At 46.7% G+C, this 16,358-nt stretch overlaps 1 protein-coding gene across 6 annotated transcripts in view; it reads right to left on the reverse strand.

The window, feature by feature from the left end:
- Positions 1–16,358, reverse strand: part of Prox1 (prospero homeobox 1) — a 52,615-nt gene that overhangs the window by 9,376 nt on the left and 26,881 nt on the right. The window lies entirely within an intron of this gene.

Raw genomic sequence — 16,358 nt, forward strand, 5'->3', positions numbered from 1 at the left:
AGACCTAGGAGGCTATTGTGGGAGCTGCTTGGCCGGGAGTTCTTCAGGAGGGGACAGTGGAAACTTTGCTCTGATAAAAAGGCATCCCGGCCTAGGAGCCTCACCCCAAATAGTCTTGCCTTGACATTTAGAAAACAGATCATGCTGAGGTATTGACTACACTGGCCACTCTGAAGGGAGATGACCAACAAGCATCTACTATTTCCATCCCGATTATCTGCTGCTCTTGATTATTGATCCGAGTGAGCCAGTGGCTTGAGGGCTTCCAGAAGAAGAAAGGAGTTCACATCTGCTTAGTCCACAGCTGGGCAGCACACACATGCAGTGGGCTGGGTGGGGATGTTTTGCTTCTCTCTCTCTTTCTCTCTCTCTCTCTCTCTCTCTCTCTCTCTCTCTCTCTCTCTCTCTCTCTCTCCCTCTCTCATAGGATTGAGTGGCAAAGATATCCCCCTCCTGTCTTCCTCCTCCTCTTTCTAGTTGCTTTACCTTCAAGGATGATTTGTTTTATTAAACTGGCTGTCCCCAGTCTCTGCAGTCCATAATGAAAGCCTGACATAGCAGGCTGCCTGCCTTCTGTGTCCTGCAGACACTCATCATAAGTGTCAGGACATACCAAGGTTAGCGGTCACTGGAAGTGTGCTCGCTGGCCCAAACCTTGCCAAACGCTCTTGGCAGCTGAATGAATGTCACAGAGAATAGAGGGGGGAATTACAAAGGTTAAAAAGAAGACAGTCTCTCCTATTTTCTGGAGACAGAGAAGCTGACTTTTCACACCTCTGAAGCATCCCTCAGCTCACTCACTGGCCTCTTGCAGGGGAGGGGGGGGGGACCATATCCCTGCCCTTTGTTCAGGTCCCTGTGGACAGTCCTCCATTCTTGATCCCCTTCAAAAACTGGCCCACTGGCCTCAGCTCACCAATGGAATCATCCTAACTGAAATGGATAGAAAAGAAGCCAAGCATTGCCCCCCCACCCCCATCCCAAAGCCCTTCCCCAAGAACCACCTCCCAATGGCCACCCAGCCTATCAATAGATTCCAATCTTAGTAAGGAAGATGTTTTTGACACTTTATCTTTTAAGCTACCCCCCCCCCACCCCAAACTTCAACAAATGGAAGGCCAGCGTCAGGATGACAGGAATGGCTGAGAGGGGAAAAAAGAGAGCCCTGCTTGTATTTTGGTGAATCCGTTTGTTTGTTTGTGTGTGGGTTTTCTTTCTTCTTCCTCTATCCCCCCCCCTCTTTTTTTTTTAATACTATAAAAGGGCAATAAAATGCTGACTTCGAGAAGACAATGTCAAGGAGAAAAGGGTGCTGGTATTTTGGATACTCTTCACTGCTCGCCTTGGAGAGAGTTATTCTTGTCACAGGCCTTTTGTCTGCATCTGCTGACGGCTTGCCCATAGCCAGCAGCATACTTTAACTGTTTTGTCACCTCCTAACATCACATGCATCAGCTGTTGGGCTTTTGTTACGGGTATTGTAGAACTAATCCGCTGTGGCTGTTCCACTGTGCAGTAAATAAAACAGAAACCGGCTTCTCAGACCGTTCTGCATGAATATTTCAGACAGCTTTTTACAACTCCGGGACTCACCAAATCAAATAAATAAATAACTCCCCCACCCCCACGCATCCCCAGACCCTCCCCATTGACTGAAACAAAACCTCTCAAACCAGCCACAGATGCCTCCAAGTCACAGGGCCTGGAGCTGGCAAACAATCGAAAGTTGAAAGAAAAGTGGTCTCAACTTCAGCGGCACGGCTGAATTCGTATTTAAGAGGAGAGTTAAATACATCTGAGGCTCAGGGCGGCGAGGCAGCTCTAAAAATCTGCAGAGGCTTTCGGGAGGTTGGGACTTTATATATATATATATATATATATATATATATATATATATATATACATATCACACACACATTTAAGTGTATGTTTCCATATATATGCACACACATATCTGAATATATGCATACACACACACACACACACACACACCTTACTCTTAATTAATCCTTGGGCCCTTTCCATAATGTGTAACCTGCACAGAAATGTGCTGAGAAAAATCAGACTCTAAAATGTTCTTCAAAGCTAAATACACACCATGAACCCTCTACATGTATGAACAGGACAGTTCACCAGTTTATCAGAGACAGCAAGGCATTTCCCAGGTGACTTCTGAATGTGTTTGGAAGAGTTCAGAAGAGAAAGGGCATCCATCTCCCCTACATGGGCATGCCTGGGACACAAAGGTCCCATGAAAGAGACAAACACTGGAGTTCTTTCCTAGCCATTCACCCTGGTGGGCACATGATTCCTCTAAACAAACTCTCCCATCCCTGCTGTTTGTTAAGTAAATATTGGTCAAGGAGAGCCCTGTCTCCTGACAGCAGTGGCGTAAGCTTGGGATCTGTACTGCTCAAGAGTGGGCTTAGATGGATGAACTCAGACGGTGCTGTACCCTTCACAGAGACTATCAGCCAGAACAGATACAGATACAGTATTGCAGCTCCTTGCCTCTGTCTTGGTCACCCTAACTGCTGCCAGGAGCAGAAAAGAGAGATCATGGGCCATGAAATATGGTCACATGATGCTATCCATGCATGCAGTTGTGCTGTATAGATAATCCAGACTCCCTGGCCTTTCAGAAAACTAGGAGGTTCAGGATGCGATTGGTGTGTTGTGGGATTCTCTCCCAGTACCTTCTCTGTTTAGGGGAAGTGCATGGGAAGGCAAGCCCAAGTAAAATAGTAGACAGAGACTTCAGAACAGAGTTCAGTCTCCTGTGAAGCACATCCCCATGGTTAATAAGCATATGCAAAACCTGCTTTTGGGTCTGCTTGAGTGATATTATTGATTGGGCCAACACATGGAGAAAGATACTTTGTGTTTTACTTTGCTTATTTCATAACTTGGACTCAAAGTCTCACCTTCTGTACTGTCAGGGGCTGAATTGAAGTGTGTTCTTCCTTGGGAAGAGCCAGTTTTCAGTCATCTTTATAGACTGAGAATGTGTTAGCCCTGTGATCTAAGAGTAAGCTGTCCTGTTTTGAGTTCTCAACAAAGGACCAAATGACATGTAAATTTGCTTAGCATGCTCTGGATGCTCTCTCTACCTGTGTGCAGGAGGAGGCAGCCTCCAGACTTACAGCAGACTAGAGGGAGGTTTGCACAACAACTAAGATTAGGCGTGAATCCTCCCTCCCTCTGATGCCGGAGCAGGCATGCAACTTACAGGCACCTTGGAGAATTCAATTAGTTTAATACTCGTGTACTGTGGGCCCCAAGAGTGAACCTATTTCCTAACTACACATTTAGCTACTTAAACATCTGAAGAATAAATACTCTTAGGAAACGTTTAAAAAAAAAAAACACGTGAGGAGAGGGGAGGGGAGGGCTGTGTTTCCTTGGTTTAAGCAAAAGAACATATGGCATAATAGTCCGTACCTTGTCTTTCCCCCCACCCCCTTTTATTTTAAAACAAAGCTACAAAAGAACAATGTTCTGTTGAGCAAAATTCAGTAGCATTCTGTAAACATTAATTTAAGAAAATCAATAGACTCAGTGAGCTAAAGCCATAGTACAAGATAAACCGGCCAGAGTACCACTTTGTCAAATAGATTTTCCTTTTCCTAGGCTGGAGAAAGACAGTTTCAAAATGGGGTAAACGTGTTGCAACCAAGGTTTGAAAAGTATGTGGCCTTCAAACAGTCTGTTTCTTCCTGCGACAAAGCCGGACAAACAAACTTTCAAAATGATAAGACTGGTTTAGATTGGATTTGCTGTTCGAATTTTACACAGAGTAGGTTTTCTCAAGTGAGGAGATATTAAGAGAAGGGGGTTTTGTGTGTGTGTGTGTGTGTGCGCGCGCGCGCGTGTGTGTGTGTGTGTGTGTGTTGTGTGCATGTGTGTGAGTGTGTGTGTGAGAGAAGAGGGTTGTGTGTGTGAGAGTGTATGTGTGTGCAAGTGTGTGAGTGTGTGAAGGAGAGAAAGGGGGTTATGTGTGTTTGTGTGTGTGTTTGTGTGTGTGTGTGTGTGTGTGTGTGTGAGAAACAGAGAGAGAGAGACAGAGAGAGACAGAGAGAGAGAGACAGAGAGAGACAGAGAGAGAGAGAGAAGTGGGCAGCAGAGGGTGCTTTGGGAAGAGTTTCAGTTGATGTTTGACTTTTAAAAAGGAGAGGAAGAAAGAAATCTTTATTCATGTTGACCCCATGGGCAATAGGCCTTCTTGCCAAAATCCCAAAGCCAGACTCTCCAGTGAGCTGGGGATCAGAGGGTTCAGCTGGTGGAAGCTGCTCCCAGCCTGCAGTCATCAGGCAATGTCATGTTGATGTGGGAGACCTGTGGGGGTGGAGGGAAAGACCCCTGGCCCCAGGAAGGAACTGGAGGGGTGGTTTACCCCAGAGCCTCAAGCTTCTCTCCATTAGGTGCAAAGAGCTGCAAGGCGATTAGAAGAGCTGACTGGAGGGAAACCCTTTGTGTGTTCCTGCTTGGCATCTTACTCCCAGACAAGACCCGTGGCCTGCCCCAATAGAGTACCTGCCTTGGCTAATGCCAAAACCTGTAGAGTCTACCAGAGAGGCCACTGTCGAAAGGATCAGTCACAGGGAGACAGCCGTGGAGGAAGACAAGGATCCACCCCTGCATGGGTAGCAAAACCCAATGGAGAAGGATCAAAGGACCTTGCTGGGGGTGGGGGCAGGGGCAGGGGGCACTGGACACACTCTATCTGCACAGCTCCACACAACAACAGCAAAGACAACAAACTGAGAAACACCTGGCCGTTTTCTTTATTTCCTTATCTGAACTGCAGTCTCTGCCTTCTAAAGATCAGATATTTTGAAAATATCTGAGCCCTGCTATGAAATATTGGCACCTTTAAGCTGTTGGTTACACACGCATCACTGAAACAGGGCCCTGGAGGATAGCATCTTCAGTGAACATGACTTCCAGGTAGTAGAAAAATGTCTTAGCACCTTTTCTCCCTGTGAATAACTTGTGCATACATTGTAAACTATGCACACACCCTGACATCAACTCCACGGACATACACAAAAATAAATCCATCTTCTCCAAACTTAGAGAAAAGCTGGTGCTAGTGACCCGAGAGCAGAATGAAATGTCTTTATAGACTGTCACACTGATTTTATGGGGCTGAAATTCAGTCCGAGGATATACTGGAAATAGACACTTCATTTGTCCGCAAATGGAAGTCTTGACGTGACACTTTAGGAAACCTTAATTGTGATTTGCTTGGAGTGGGTAGGCAGTGGGAGATATAAATTTTTCTTCCTTCTAAGCTCTTCTCATGTCTCTAAAGAGTGAGTCCCAATTAAAACTGACGAACAGCAAATAAAGCATCAGAAACTAAAATCAAGTGTCTCCTTCTATGCCCCAGAGATGTGGCACAGAATTCTGAAATCTTAGAAGTGGCTGAGAACACTCTACTGGGACTGGGACTGTGCATCTGTTATCTTGTGATTGTAAAGGCTAGACCAAGATGACTCCACCAAAACCGTCAGAAACTGGAAGGATCTCGGCTAGTTCATGCTTTCAAGACAGAGGGTGGCCCCTAGCTGAGGTTGGCAACATTGACAAAGGGTGGCTCTCAGATACATAATCTTCCTTCTTATAACTGTTTAAGAATACAAAAGCCTTTCTTAGCACAGAGGCTGTCCAAAAGAGACTAAGAGTCAGAGCTGGCATGCAGGTCATAGTTAGATAATTCCTGTTCTTAGCCAGACTTGAGGTCTACCAGATTTTCTAGACACCAAATGTTCTTTCATTGTGTACTAATTCTGTGGGCACACCAGTTGTTCTTGCAGGGAGTTGGGATTGTCTCTCTGGCCTTCACCCTGAAAAGCTTCATCATTCCTCAGATGTGTGTGCCCCCACCACTCCAGGGTCCAGACAGGCTAAGAGTTAAGGTTAGCTTTCCCAGCAACCACTAGCTGAGGTGGTTAAAACAAACAGAGCCAAGCTTGGTGCCATTCCTGGATAGAAGATTATCCCAAAATCAACATGGCCTAAATGCTCCGATCTTGTGTGAAGGAAGGCTGGGGCACAGATAATCCGCAGCAGCACCCGTGCTGCTGGACAGTGCATCACGTGATTGTTTTTGGTAGCAGCTTCCCTTCATAAGTAAGTCCTGCTTAGGCCTATATCAAACCTGGTCTGCATGACCTGTGTTCCTGTGGATGGAACAATAGGAGCAAAATTCCTAGGAAGATTCTGGTCCAGCAGGGCAATGAGGATGGGCTTGTTTATGGTGAACACCAAAGAAAGCCCGTTGACTTGGTGTGAACCAGCAGACACCTCCTGTTATGGGGTCTGCTGGCAATGGCTGGAAGATAGCCCAGATAACCTCTGGGTTGTGTATGGGGAAGGACAAATAACTACCCTTCATCCTGTCAGTTCATTATGACTACAAGACCACTGTTCTGCCAGAGGTTTTTGTTTGTTTGTTTTTATTGTTGTTATTGCATATCTGGAGAATTCCAGTGGTCTCTGCTTCACAGCTACCCTCTGCAAAACTGAAAGTGAGCTTGTAGAATTGACCTTCCACAGAGCCAAACTCAGGTTAAAGCCACCAGAGGGAAAAAAACGCATCTACCCTGAATCTGTACGTAGTTATTTTCCTTAATATTATCACTGAACAGTGCAGTATATGAACCACTGTCAGCCACAGCCTTGACATTGTAATAGAAATCCTGCATCATGCAGAGATGATTTAGTATTTGAGGGAGGCGCGTGCCGGGTGCACACAAATACTGTGTCATTGTATATCAGGGATCTGAACATCTATGCAAGAGCTGAACCCTACAGACGTCCAACTCCATATAGAGACAGAGGGGCCACCTGTGCTTCAAAAGCCACATATGAGGTTCTGATGACTCAGAAATCTCTCAAGAGACACAAATGGTACTAGAGAATCAGGGAAGAGTTTCTCGGATAGACCATGGAATATGTAATGGTTGGGAGACTACTACCAGCACCTAAGGGGACCATGCTGGGAGCCTTGCCACAAGGCACATTCAGAAGATGAAGATGGTCTCTGTATTAACAGAATGTGGTGGCCCCGAAACCACAGCCCCTTATCTCCCTTCACTCACTTGAGCATCTGATCATTTCTTGGCTTTCACCTCTTCTCAGTGCATATATCACCTCGCACTAACCATCCCCTGAAGTAGTAGATGTGAGGAGAAAATGGCAAGGGAATGCTTAGGAAAACAGAAGTTGGGTACACGAACCCTAAGACGTGTGAGCCACACAAATCCACTAGGATTTGTTGCCTACCCACAACACACCCTCACATATGGAACTAATTCCACTGGTGGTCTTGATGACTAACAATTTTTCAAGGAAAAGATGAGATGCTCTTAAAAGAAAGTACCCATCATGCCTTGTGGTAGAGGCCAAACATCTCAAATAGTGCTAAGTCTTCCTTGAAGGTGTGGAGGTATAGAACAGGGTGTTCAGGTGAATGCTGCCTGCTTGTGTTCAGGTGTTGAGGTCTACGGCTTTTCCTAGTCCACACAGATCCAGACTACATGCTCTAGACCTGGATGAAGCCTACGTCGACATCTCATTGGATGGGTAGCCGAATCACCAAAGTGAGCAGCAAGGGGGTGGGTGCAACAATTTGGGCTGCAATCAATTGTTTATCAATTTGAAGAATTATTCTCTATCAATCACCTCAATAAGGGAATTTCCTCACCTCCAAGGGTGCTGCTGGGATTTGGATGAGAGAAGGCATCCCTGGGAGGACAGGAAAATGGGCACCCAGGAGATGTTCTCTGAGATAATTAAGCTGTGCAGAGTCACGTGGGTGGAAGTGGCCCCACATGAACACCATCTGGATTCCCAGGGCCTCGGCATTAAGAGCTCACAGCTCTGCAGCATCATGAAGGCTCTGGGGGATCTGGTGAGAGAGTGCAGGGTGTCCTCTACTCTCAAGTCATGGCATTAGAGTGTCAGAACACAATCTACTCATGACCCTTTCCAGGTGAGCAGAGTAGAGCCCAGGGAAGGGCAAGCATGGCATAGCCTGACTCTGCCAGGTCTCCTTCCTGCAGCCCCCCTGCATTGGAAAAGAAGCCCACAGAGTCCCCAGGCAAGTCCCTGGATGGCAGTACTCTCATGGTTGTGACTAGAAAAGGACAGAAAGAAACACTTCCTCTTTCGGAAACTAGTTTTGCATTGATCAATTGACCCAATTCTGACGGGAATTGTTTGTTGGCTGTTTAGGGTCAGAAGGAAGTGATGTAATAGTTGGGCTCCTGATGATGTAGCAATGACGAGGTACTGTGTATGCATGTGTGTGTCTGTGTGCAAGTGTGTGTAGAGGTCAGGGGTCAATGGTTGGGTGTCTTCTTCAGTTGCTCTCCACCATTTTGGAGAATGGTTAGGCAGCTTCATGTATTTACATAATGACTTTTATTCCCTTTGCATCCCCTCCTAATCCCACTGGTACTGTTGTTTGTTGAGACAGGGTTTTTAGCTGAACCGGAAGCCCCATTCCGCTAGCCTAAAAGGGCTCCCCTCGCCTCTGCCTCTCCATGTCTGGAGCAGATCACTGCTCCACTGCCTCCCCACTGCCTCCACTTCTGCTCCTCTCTACAGACCTTGACTCCACAGACCAACGAGAGACGAGGCTTCCACAGGGTTCGCCTTGTGCTAAGAACCCTGTGTGGTTGTGTCCAATCCTTACAACTCTGAGTGTGTACCTCCATTCACAGATCAGAAACATGAGCACGGAGAGGGTGAGACACTTGCCAATGCATCCCAGCCAGCCAGAAGCAGAGCGGACTGGCTCCAGCATGGATGTCAGGAACTTCTACACTAGCACTGGCCCAGGGCTGTGATGGTGGCCACGCTCCCAGAGCACTTTCCTAAGACTTCGGGGTGATACCTGCATATACATTAAATGGCTTCCTGTAAACAAACATGTTACATATGACACAATACAGAACAGGTAGTACTTTCTCACCACCCTTGTTACAGTTAGGAATCCATGTCCCACACTAAGGAAATTTCCCATAAAGTCAAATGTCACCGTGTCTCATCTACACTCCAAGGACATATGGACAGTGGTGTGGACCTGGCTACTCTTCCCACAGTTGGATAAGTCCTCTGCACAAAACTCCATCTACCAGAACTTGCCAAGATCATTTTAACAAACAAGCTTCTGAGGGGTTGGGGATGCACCTCAGGGACAGAGCGCATGGCCTCTTAAGTGCAAGGCTGGGTTTGGTTCCCAACAGGAGAGGATAAATAAAAACGTGTGCTGAGAGATCACTCCAGCTGCTGAGGATACACGTTTGTAAAACAGTCAACAGAGTGCCCTTGTGTGTGCACAAGGGACAGTCCTCCAAGCGGACCATGGCCACCCACATCTGGAATTCTGCCCTGTAGTTTAGTTCCCAAAGTCATCTCTGGGAGGAATATTACCAGGTAGAAACATATTGCACAGGGCAGTTCAAATGATCGGGGTAGCCCATGTGATTAGGCTTTTAAAAAAAGAACGCTTCTCCTTAATCTGCAGAGGTGAAGACTAAGAGAGAACAATGCTAAAGTCTGTGAAATCAGAAAGGAAACAGAGAAAATGGCTATGACCCTGTCTGCAAATCCCAGCAATCTGTCCCTCTACATCTTCAAGGGGGTCATTTTCAGAGACATCAAAACAGCAGACTATTTTCACAGCAGGTAATAAATTTAGAGAATTATTATTTTGAGAAGTGCTATAGTCTGAGAATGAGGTTAAGTTTTTAAAAAGGTTTTAACAAGCCCTCAGGTGAAACCAAAATGACCCAATCCTGGGAGGTAGATATTTGAAAAGCAGTCAATCAGTGATGGATACCAGCTTCTCCTGGCTGTGCGTGCTCCCTGCCCGCTGCTGACATAGGGCTGGGTAGTCCAGGGACTCCCTCAACCTCCTCTCTCTGCACCCTATCAGCTGGATTGTTCATGAATATTCAGAACAGGGGTTATGCATATTCTTGTGCCCACTTTTGGAATGTATTGGGATGTCTCAGGAAACCAGCACAACCCAATTCACTCTTTGGACAACTTTCTCCTTAATCTTTATGAAGGTCCTTGTTCTAAGATTCTGAATTAGAATCAGAGTAACAGTTTGGCCATGAGCACCATAAAATATAAGCCGACTCCTTTGACTACACCTTAAAGTGAAAATCGTCTGCTGTTGCCCACATAGAGACACTGATAACACACTGGATGGTTCAGGGGCTAAAAAACGGTTAAATCTCTATGGGGAAGCTGCTTGTCACACAAGAACACAGATCAATTAATTCAAATTTAAGGGGAAATTAAACATACCAATTATGTAGTCATCACAGCCCAAGATATTAAGCTCTGAAATGGACTGTGGTCCCTGGAGGAGGAGCCAGCACACCTTTACAGACTCTGTGACTCTGCTAAGCATATACCGGGTAACTTTTTAGAGGGAGGGGCTTCTCCAAAAGAGCCAAGCGTTAATCACTTTAAATAACAGGTGATCATTGGGGGTTGGGAGCTGGTTGCAAAAGGACTGGGCCAGGAATTCTGGTGAGGGGCCGGTGGTGAAGAATCCAAGTCCATTTAGAGAAAGGGAACCTTTAACAACATAGCCAGTTTTCAGAGAATGGGTGGCACTCAGCAATGTGCAGACTGGGGTTCAGGAAACAAGAGAAAGACTTGCAGGACTGAGAAGAAAAAGGCTTCCCAGGAATAAGACATAGCTCACAAACCCAAACCCTAACCCTGCCCACCACCGCTTGACTGGAGAGATCCCTTCCCATCTCTTCAAATTATAGGTCTGAAAAAACCTTCATTCTAGCGGTGGGGAGCCAGGGGGCAGAGTCACCTTGCGTCTCCTGTAGACTTTGGAGTGGGCCTGGGCAAGAAAACTGGGCCATCTGGAGTTCAGAAGTCGAGGGAAATAGGGAAGAATGGGGAAGATGAGTGCACGTTCATCAGCCACACAAAAGAACGGAGCAGAAAGAAGCCTGGATTTGGGCGCTCGCGTCTGGCAAGGAGGCCGGCAGCAGGACTAATGAAGCATTTGCGGCGTGGGACGTGTGCCAACGCAACAAAGATGCACTGGGGCTCTGCAGATGTGCCAGGGCCCCCAGAGCAAAATAATGACATAATCACCATCAGTGTCACAGACCAGACTGTACACAAGGTGACAGGGGAGGGAGGCCTGGAATACACACACAGGGAGGACTTTCCATGGCCTTGATGGCTGTGACCCAGAGGGCTGGGACACAGGGCTTCATGTCCCTGTCTCAAGTCCCCAGGTGGGTTGGATGTCCATCTTTGCCTGGGTTCTCACCCGGTCGATCCCAGCTACCACTAACGAGGCAAGGGAAATCTGGACCACTTCAGGAAGACGTGGCATAAATGGCAGAAGCTGAATATAGACAGGCAGAGACCAGAGAGTCAAGGAGCTGAATCTCTAGTTATCTGCATCTTCTGTCATGTGTGACTCTGGTCACAACTAAGGTATAAGGGAAACAAAATCATGCAAGAAATATTTTTGGATAATTTGTGAGGGCCCAGAACAACAACAAAGGGATAACCTCAAATTGAGAGTAAAAGCAATGGCCAAGCATGGAATAGAAGGCAGGCAAGCAGGCCCTGTTCATGTTTTAAACAAGATCTCCCAGCAGGCCCTGTCACCTGCCCCGGTGGCTCTCGCTCCCAGTAAGGTGGGTGTGTTAGTACAGCTGTCTGGCTTTTAAGTGACTTTTGTCAGTTTGAAAGTGAAAGTCTGTTTGAGAGGTTGGAAGAACAATAGCTCACAGCCCGGAAGAAGAACTCCAGGCACAAAGGACTCGGCTAACCAGTGCCCCTTTTCATGGCTTCTCATGAAATATTCATAAGAAGAACTTTAATTTTTTATGACCCCTTTTTTTTGGTTTGACTGTATCTCTTGTGTCAACGCCCACATTCAGGTTCCCCTTAAATACTAAAAGGTCTGTTCTCAAAGTGTTTGCAAAGAGCCACGGAGACAGAGTCGACTGTGGCCGTCCTGCAGGCCTGTCCATCCTAACAGAATCACTGTCAGGGACACAGATTTCTTTTCAATATGGCTCCTGTCAGCCTTGAAGCTGTCACACGCTCTGCAGTGCCGTTATTTTAAAACTTGCTAATTTGCTAGTTCAACTCTTTGGAAGAACAGTTGTATTTGTTTTTCGTGGCTTCACCCTAGTTAATAGAAAAGGCGGCAGAATGATCAGCCGGAGAGGCCTTCTTTCCTCACGATAGCTGCTTCCACCTTACATCGTTACTTTGTATTTCAGCCAAAAGTGGGAGGGGGCTGGGGAACAGATTGTATTTGTTTTATGTCATGTTACCAAACAGCCCTGGAGATTGGCTTAAGGCAATCTTGGAGGGTGAGACAGCATGAGCGTTAAAACTAGAATAATCTACTTTTCAAAAGTTAAACTCGGATGCTGCGCACGGAAAGGCTGTTTGGGAAAATATTGCCGATTCATACGGCTGGAATGAAGAGAAGAGAGCAGGTGATAAAAGATATTCTGCCCTGTGACTGACAACGGAGAAAGTTGTTAAAGCTAAATACCACCTGGTAGGGGACAATGAAAAAATTGGGTTTTAAGTTGTCATCCAGGTGAAAGGGGAGGGGTAAGTCCCAGCAAGCCCTGGGTTTGCTGTGTGTGTCTGTTTAAACCAGGCCACATACTCAGGCTGGCTTTCAACGTGTCGTTAGAACTTCTCCAGACATTCAATCCGGGACGGACTGGACACAATAGTCACATCCTACCAAAAGCTCCAGCCACCAGCAGCGGCTCTCCGAAGGGAACTTACGCTCTCACTCCTATTGATAACTCTTTGTGGGATGAAGAATGAGGCGAGGCCAGGAGAGCCGCACATCAGACAATAGCCACCCCACCACACTGTCCTCAGACTTCGTCATCTTCCAAGGACAATTAATTATGAAGACCTTAGGGGTAGGCCAGAGCAAGAGAAAGCCCACCACTGACCCAGCACCCCAACTGCCACCTCTGTGCCTGCTAAACGCTTTGCCTATTGGGGTACAGCGCTAGGGAGCTAACAGATCATGGGGAGGGATGAGCGGGAGAAAAGCAAAAGGATTTTGTGTGTGTGTGTGTGTCCGCCCTTGTATAATTCTATTCTCACTGTGAACTCATCCATACACAAAACACAAGGACAATTTTTTTTTTTTTAAGAGAGAAAAAGCCACAGGGTAGGTTACAGTGAGAAATGGCTCTCGGTGGTGTGCTAAAAAGGACGGTCTTTTCACCAAATCATTTCACAGAGGCAAAACAGACAAACACAAAGAGTTGAGAGTTTTTCTCCTACATTAAATGGAGTAACTGATAAGGTCAGACACATGATACCTAAAGACACGGATCCACGAACTCTTGAAGTCAAAGGGCCTCTGTGCGCCGAGGCACAATCTTTCAAAGGAAATAGATCACAGAACTCCACTGAACCCCCTTTAAACTTTATGAAGCAGGAGGGGAAAAAGCTCTAAGTAGGAAGCTAGACAGAAGAGCCTTGAACTATTTTCTGAAGGAAAGATGAGACCCTCCCTAGGCTGCCACAAAACATCTTTTTTTTTTTCTAAGGGCTCCTCTGAACTTTGATATGTGCCAAGACACTGCTATTGAAAGCTGTATAATTACGTGCTATAGCCACTGTAGAAAATGCTTTGTTCACCCCAACAAAGGACAATGAGCAGAGTGGAGCGACAGTGCACGCTATCTTTTTCTTTAAGAATGTTGAGAAAGGTCACGGGATGCTATCACTAATAAAGCTGTTGAGTAAGGGGGGTTTTAAAGTTGTTCTCACTGTGCCTGAATGTAGCGCAGTGACAAAAAAGAGACACGGGGAGCTAGAAAATGCAATATTGCCAAACAGATCATAAATCAATGGGCCCCTTGCTTCATTATACTGATGAACACTTTGAATCTCAGAACCAGCCGAGGAACGGAGTCTTGCCCCAGGTGAGGGTGTGCCCTTCAGCCCACTTCCAGCCCGCTGCCCACCCTGCCTGCCCTCTCCTATCCCCTTCAATTTCAAGTGATCATTCTGTGAGACTACCTTTCCCAGTCAGCCATGTGTGTACGTGTATTCAAGCATCATTTATTCAGTCTCTTAAAAGATCCATTTGGCTTGTCACCAGTGAGACTGGCACGGGAAGGGATGGAAAGTCTTTCTCCTCTTCCTTGCCACCCACTAAGAGTGTGCTGTGTAGAGCCTGTTTAAATGGCTTGGCGACTTTGAGGCCGAAAGACAACAATCATGGCAAAGGGTTTTCAGTCATGTGCCAGTTAGCCAAGCCGTCCCTCATCTCGTATCTATTTGGAGCAGAGGGCAGTGTTTCCAAAATCCACCTGTCTTCCTGCCTTCCAAACTTAATCTGCAAGAGCTGGTTGGAAGAGGAACAGGTTGGGCAATAACTTCAGTATGGGCTGACTGGTGTGTGTGTGGGAGGGGGTTGCCTTTGGGGGAGACACACTTTCATTTTCAATGCCTAAGCAGAAAGTGTGAAAAGTACATAAAGAACTCCATAGAAGTACCTCTCTTGCCTGTCATGTGACATTAGAGAAATGTCAAACCCACAGGCTCTGTGATGGATAGACCCAGTGACATGCTACGCCTGTTGCTACCGTAGGAAGTGGCATTTACCAGCCCACTAATGAATGAATCAAGTTCCTGGTTCTATTTATTTCTAAGCCTTCCAGCCTCCAACCTGAGCCCTTAGCAAGGGGCAAGAGAGATTAGTCAGTCTTACTGGGAACTCCGACTCTGCCTACAGGTTGACTAAGCAACAAGGGGCTTGGGAGAGGGCCTGGCTTTCTACAATGAAACCACCCCATGGTACCCACTGAGAAAGTGGGCCCCATGTACCTGGAGACAGTTACCACGTTTTCTTTTCAACATATACTCATGTCACCCAAGTACCCAGCCTCTACCTCATCCTGCCCTCTGAGTTGCATTCATGAGGTGGCCAACTGAGGTAACGTAGCCATAGCAGGCTCTCTGGGCTTCAGAAATAGTGAGGTTAGCCTCCAAGTTACACCGGCTAGCTAGCTGCTGAACTTCAACTCTTCACACACTTGCAAATTAGTTTTGGAAACTGACAGGAATCATTACCTTGCATCTCCCACAGTTGAGGGAGAAACAAAAAAGCCGTAAGACCTGACTTCATTGGCCCCTAAAGTCAGAAGTATGGGTGTGATTTAAAGGCTGGAAAGCAATGGCAAACCTCCTTTCCATGCTCATAAAAAACATTCTTTTGGAAGCGCTTCACAGTGAAGTGAGAAGGAAGCATGGGAGCACACAGTGTCACACCTGGAAAGACGGATTTCCTGTTGCCAACTTCATCAATGAGAGAGGTGCTGCTGAAATCACTGAAATCACACGCCTTCTTCTGCACACCTTGGTGAACATGTCCAGAAATGGCACATCCCACCCTACCCGATGAAGCTGACTCCCCTCCCTTTGGTACAAACTAAAAGTGTCATTCTCCCGGCAACACCCTCCCTTCGGTGTCTTCTGCCACATCCCCTGGGCCATCTCAAACTCTCAACACCCTAAGTCTGGATGCTAAGCCAAGCGTCCTGGCAATTGTGAAAGCTGATACAAATGGCAGGGTAAGCCTTCCTGTCACTCTGAAGGTCCTGACTTAGAAAGGCCAGGAAGTGCAGGGCCAGAAGTGCAGAAGTCTGCAAGCTACTCTCTCCCACCCAGTGATAACCTCCTTCATCTGTAGGGCTGGCACAGGGATCTCTCTGGCCTGCACAGCCATCAGTGTCAGGGACTGGGGACAGAGCTAAGCAACAGCAGAGGTACCAGTCAATAGGACACAGGATAGAGGGTAGGTAAGACAAAGGAAGAAAATGTATTAGCACAGAAGAGGGAAGTCAGAGCGTGCCCTGCTCCTGTCTGTCTGTCTGTCTGTCTGTCTGTCTTTCTGTCTGTCTGTCTGTCTGTCTGTCGTGTGTGTCCTATCTACTTGGAATAATTTAAAAACCAGTCAAGCTTGGCTCTCATTGATCTGTTTGTACCTGTCACTGCTATTGCCCCCAGTAAGGAAGTTACCACCATGAATCCCCCAAGGGAACATCAGTAAACATTCACCTGGTATTGGCTATTTTATCATCGGTATACACAACTGGCTAGAAGTATGTGTGTGCATGTGCATGTTTGTGTGGGGACATGGGCACATGTGCATGTGCCGGTCAGAGATTGGTATCTGATGTTTTGCTCTTTCATTTTCCATATTATTTTTAAGGCAAGGTCTCTCATCAAACCTGGAATTCATGGCCACTGGGCTACCAAGGTCTGCCTGTCTCCCCCTCCTCCCAGCTTAC

The sequence above is a fragment of the Arvicanthis niloticus genome, chromosome 10 (genome assembly GCF_011762505.2).
Source record: "Arvicanthis niloticus isolate mArvNil1 chromosome 10, mArvNil1.pat.X, whole genome shotgun sequence".
Lineage (NCBI taxonomy): Eukaryota > Metazoa > Chordata > Mammalia > Rodentia > Muridae > Arvicanthis > Arvicanthis niloticus.